General features: G+C 32.9%; 1 long non-coding RNA gene across 2 annotated transcripts; it reads right to left on the reverse strand.

Moving 5' to 3' along the window:
• Positions 1–3,354: 3,354 nt before the first annotated feature.
• LOC113335512 lies at positions 3,355–5,239 on the reverse strand. 2 transcript variants are annotated; one of them, XR_003353391.1, is made up of 5 exons: positions 4,862–5,239; positions 4,721–4,756; positions 4,045–4,152; positions 3,715–3,805; positions 3,355–3,607 (listed from the first exon to the last, which is right to left on the reverse strand). It is a non-coding gene; the product is annotated as an uncharacterized LOC113335512 (long non-coding RNA). The 2 variants fall into 2 exon arrangements; XR_003353392.1 differs by lacking the exon at positions 3,715–3,805.
• Positions 5,240–5,467: the final 228 nt, after the last annotated feature.

The raw sequence follows: 5,467 nt of genomic DNA on the forward strand, positions 1-5,467 counted from the left end.
TACCCGTTACCCGCGGGTACCCATCGGGTATTACCCGTTCGGACCCGTTTAGATTCGGGTCCAATCGGGTAATTACCCGTCGGGTCCTAACTTGTTAATGGGTCCAATTTTGGGACCCGGAACCGGACCCTATTCACTCGGATCCGGTTCCGGTTCCGGGTAACGGGTACCCATTGACAGCCCTAATATATATATACATATTTTTGTCACCTTTAATATAAGGTGGAATAAATATAAGTTACATTAGGTCCCATTTGATCATAGCCATCTGGGATCTCATCCAAAATCTGGACATGCAAATGGATGGAACAAGTAATTTCAATAATGCAAGGAGTATGAAAACAAATGGATGGAATAAGTAATTTTAATAATGCAATGGGTATGAAAATTAATAGGAGTAATACTTGCATGGTCACGTTATTACGGAGGCCCTACCAAAAACTACTAATCCAGAAAACCATAGAGTAGCACCATCCATAAAACAAATTTGATGGAACAACCAATAATGTGATGTCTTATTGAAAAAAAACAAAATTGTACGTTTTTCTAAATTAGGCTCTTATAAGCATTTGATCAAGAAAATGAAGTTATTATTAAACTTGGTACCTCGTATGTAGTACCCAGACGGAAAATGTAAAAACAAATTAAACATCAACAAAAATTCCAAACAAAATACTAAAACCAATAGAAGCCGTATTAAATCAATTTATTCACCTCTAATAGCAGTATTCATGAACGCTCCCTTTGCCACAATTTCTTTTGGAAGTATTGATTGTACCTACAAATCAAATAATGAAAATAAATTGGCCATCAGAAATCTCAATTTCAAGAAACAATAGAAAAACAACAATGAAAACCAGTAGAAGCCGTATTAAATCAATTTACTCACCTCTAATATCAATATTCATGAGCGCTCCCTTTGCCGCAACTTCTTTTGGAAGTATTGATTGTACCTACAAATCAAATAATGAAAATAGATTAGCCATCAGAAATCTCAATTTTAAGAAACAATAGAAAAACAACAACAAAAGAAAACAAACATCTATGAAAGAAAAAAAAGTACGTAAACAAATGCGGTTCTTGCTATAATTCCTTATATAAAGAGTCACTAAACTTTAAAAAATATTTGGTTTTGGTAATAATTTCAATCGATATCTTAGAATTTATATGGTTTATTATAATTTGAGATTATTTGATTACAAAAGACAATTAAGAAAGAAAAAATATCTGGGACTTCCAAAATTAGTTAAATATTTGCAACATAAAAAGTAATTTCTTCAACAAATATAGAAATATCATATAATTGGTTCATATATTTGTAATATGATTATTTCTTCCATACCTTTTGTCGCATAAGAATAAATATTGTTTTCTTTTTTTTAATTATATACTGTTGAGATCAGAAAATCTAGTCAAATCCGACCTTTTTGCTATGATAGCATTGGATATGTATATATTAATCATTGACTTTGTTTATATTAGTAAATTAACGATATTATTGGAACTTGTAAGATTCTGTTCAGATAAATAATTAGATTTTTGTAGACACTCGAAACATAAATATTAATTTAAAATATCAATTAATATAGTAATTTTTAAATCTTGTCAGTTTTTTTAACGCATAAATTTGTCTATATTTTTTAGATGTTTATCATTAATACTAAGAATTAATATAGTCATTTTCAGATTTTTTTTCCTTATAAAAATTCAAAAAATAGAAATCTTATTTTTTTATTCCATAAATATGTTGAATTTGAATTTTTATTTTATTTATAAATGTCTGAAATTAATATAATAGTTTTCTTTATTTTTCTGGATTTTTTACAATACATACATGAAATCATAAAAGATTTAAAAAACATAAATCTTATTATTTCCTTCCATAAATATGTTGAATTGATTTTTTTTATTTCTTTTAATCATAAATGTCCGAAATTAATATAGTAGTTTTCTTTATTTTTTGGATTTTCACAATAAATACATGAGATTAATATAACAATTTTTTAAATAATGAGGGTTGTCCGTCGGGTGTGTACCAACCACCTACCCAATCTACACCACACATTGTCAGATCAACGCGCCATATCTCACGAAATTTAATCTGACGGATATGAATGATTTTTCTCCGAACCAATGAGAGCGCGTGGTTACGGTCACCAGCCAGTAGTAGAGAGTGTAAGCTCCACCAGTGCTACTTTTATTCTGGAACTAGTATCTTTCCCATGCGTTGCACGGGGTTACATTAATTGAATCACTATTTTATGATGAAATGCAGAGACGGGCACTCCTATCATGTCAAACGTAGTATCTATACTTGCATAGATATAGTTGTACCCGTAACTGAAATAACTGGGGCGAAAATCATGTCAAGTTAATTGGATTATAATTTGACCTTAAAATGTAGACTACAGAGTTTTAGCATATCGGCCTGCTTGTTTGGGACGATCAATTTTTTTGCCAATCTTCAGGAAGCATTTTGAAGTTGACAACCCATAGTGTCAATGTTTAACACTATTATTGGCATCACGAATGCTACATGGTTCACCACCTCTTTCTCACTAAGTACTCAATTACTAAGAAACAATTACTTGATATTCAATTGAGGGCCTTTGCACGCCTGTCAAACAGGAAGTGTTACTAATGACTCTCACTGACAATTCACAAAAGAAAAGTTGTTGACATTCAGGCACAGTTATTCAATCAGGCTAATCGGCATTTCGGAAAGAGTTTTGAAGGATGAATAAGAAATAAAGACAGATTAGATTGAAAGAGAAGCTCTTCAAATCTTAAACGGTGCAACTTTACTCACACGAAGATGAACCCAAAAAGTATAAACAATACGGAATAGATTTATCAGTTCCCGGACTATTGTTTTATACCGTCTAGTGAATGTGACACAGTTCGCATAACTGCAAGTATGGGGTTGGGCTAGTGGGGTGCATGTGGTTCAATGATTACCTACAGACCATGTTTTGCATGTGAGCTAGTTGCTCCATGTTGTTATAATTCTAAATTGATGTTGATGTAAAGCCGATAGTTGATTAGCCTTTCATGTTGATTTCCATTTTTGTGAATCAAACCCACATCCTCGAGGCAGAACGCCACGTGCTCTACCAGTTGATCTAAGAAGGGAAATGATGGTATGAGGGAGTTATGGATATTACACAGATTATGAAAAGCCCTGATCCAGTTACGCAAAACTCATGTTTCTTTAGTATAACCAAATTGACTAACCACTACTATAATAAGAAAATATGGTGCTAACGCTATAAGCGTGAAATATAAGCATATGAATATGTATACATACCTCTAAAAGTTGCATATAGAGATTCCATATTTATCAAAGTCAGGTAAACCATGAGCTCCATAAATTTCAAACATTCCCAAATGTCCAGTAACACACAGACTTTCATATTTTCTACCAAACCACAAAATTATAAAATGAGTTGAACCCGAGCAGTTGTTTATCAATGAAAATGTACATGCATAAGAGCTGGAAACGGTTTGATGTTTGGAGACAGTGCTTAGGTCTAGGTATCTGATGATCCTTAACAATTTCAAAGTTCATATAGTGAGGTCGACAAAGTTGATGTCCTTTGATGAGCATCTGCAAGCAAGCAAAACACGACTAACAGAATGTCAAAGATCCTTATACCCTATTTTTCTGCACTGCACATCCTAAATAACAAATCAAGGAAAAATTTAAGTTACAACCATGTTCATCTATAACATCAAAGTGGGCAGTGAACTTGCTAAATTCTATAATTTTCGGCCATTTGAGAAGACCCTCTCTCTTCTCCAACATCTGCTAATGAATACAATCACAAAATCGAGGACCACAGGAATTTACTTTTCATAGTGAAAGGAAAATTCATAAAATAAATCATGAATGAATTTTTAGCTGAAACCTTAAAGCAATTGTACACAAACAACGTATGTATTAATTTACACAACATACTAATGACAATGAATATGTAACAAATTAAAAGCAATGCTTGTCTAAAACACTTGTAAACATTTATACCCAATTGCACATGAACATACCGTGATATGTAGATACTGGATTTTAAAATGCATGAATTTTGGAGAACTACCGATCCGACTACATACATGTTGGGATAAAAGTCACCCCACAAATTAACTCTCTACACTCTGCAACAAACCAAACAAAACAATTAGAACAAAATTGAATAAAAGAAACTCGCATGGATTAAATAAATGAGGAACTGAAGTACAATAAGCAGATCATGTACTTATCCAACCGATGCAGGTATATAAGAAAGTGAATATTTAAAATTATTAGAATTAGTATATACTCCTTTTCACACAAAACAGGCTGACCCTTTGCTTGGCTACAAATTCTAACCTTCAAAATAAACTTAGGAACCTCAAATCATCTATGATTAACCATACAGATCAATTATTTTGCTTGCTTAGCACACAAATTACCTTGGCCTTCATAATTTTGAGTTAGCAGGGCGGAGGCCAAAAGAATCCTTTCAGGCATTTATTTAGATTAATCAAAGTTAAATAAATAAAATCTTATTAGACTAAAGCTGGGACAAAATCAAAACAAAATGGAGATCAAAAACAAACCATGCTTATCACTAAGAAATTACCCATCTGCCTGCAAATTTAGAACCAAACTAATTCGAAACTAAGAAAGAAAACCCCAAAAAACAAAGGAACAACTAACTGAAAAAAAAAAGCCAAAAATTACCCCAATCACATCTAGTGCTGGGAGATTAACCCTCACCTGCAAAATTATAACATAATGAGATATATCAAGAATCAGTTGAAGGCATATGGTACTGTTAAAAAGCCCAACCCGAAATCGAAATAAACAGAGATAAACCCTCACCTGCAAAAATCAAAGATGAACACAATCAATACAGAACAAAATAACAAAGAAAAATCTACGGTGAACCCTTTATGTGTTGCATCTTTGATTCTTTTTGCATGCATCAAAAGACAGGAAAACGAAGAAGATTGATTCTTTTTGCATACATCAGACGACAGGAAAACGAAGAAGAAAGTTGGAGAGAAAAGGATGCGGCAAAAAAGAAATAGGGTTTGCAGAGGAGGATTGTTGGATAAGGGAGTTAAATGTTTCAGCCGTTTGGTGGCGAGTAATCTTCACACCAAGAATCTGATCAAGTTAAAATAAGATCTTGTAGTTGATAGCTTAACCCCGTGCTTTTTCACCATTTTTTTTCTTTAGGTTTTTTAGTAGGGTTTCCTAGAGTTGTTTCATGATTAGGAGAGAAGAATGGAGGAAATGTTGTATATCTCCGCCCTAATTTGGTGAGTAATCCTTGATTTCTATTGGCCGGGGCCAGGAGTTATAGAATTGAAGTTTTTGGCCTAACTTTCATTCTGGAGCCAGTATTTCGTCCTCAAATTATATATACAATGAGAGATGGGATTGAGTTTTAAGGTTGTTGATATCTCACGAAATTTAATCCGA

This window comes from Papaver somniferum, unplaced genomic scaffold, assembly GCF_003573695.1.
Source record: "Papaver somniferum cultivar HN1 unplaced genomic scaffold, ASM357369v1 unplaced-scaffold_15, whole genome shotgun sequence".
Lineage (NCBI taxonomy): Eukaryota > Viridiplantae > Streptophyta > Magnoliopsida > Ranunculales > Papaveraceae > Papaver > Papaver somniferum.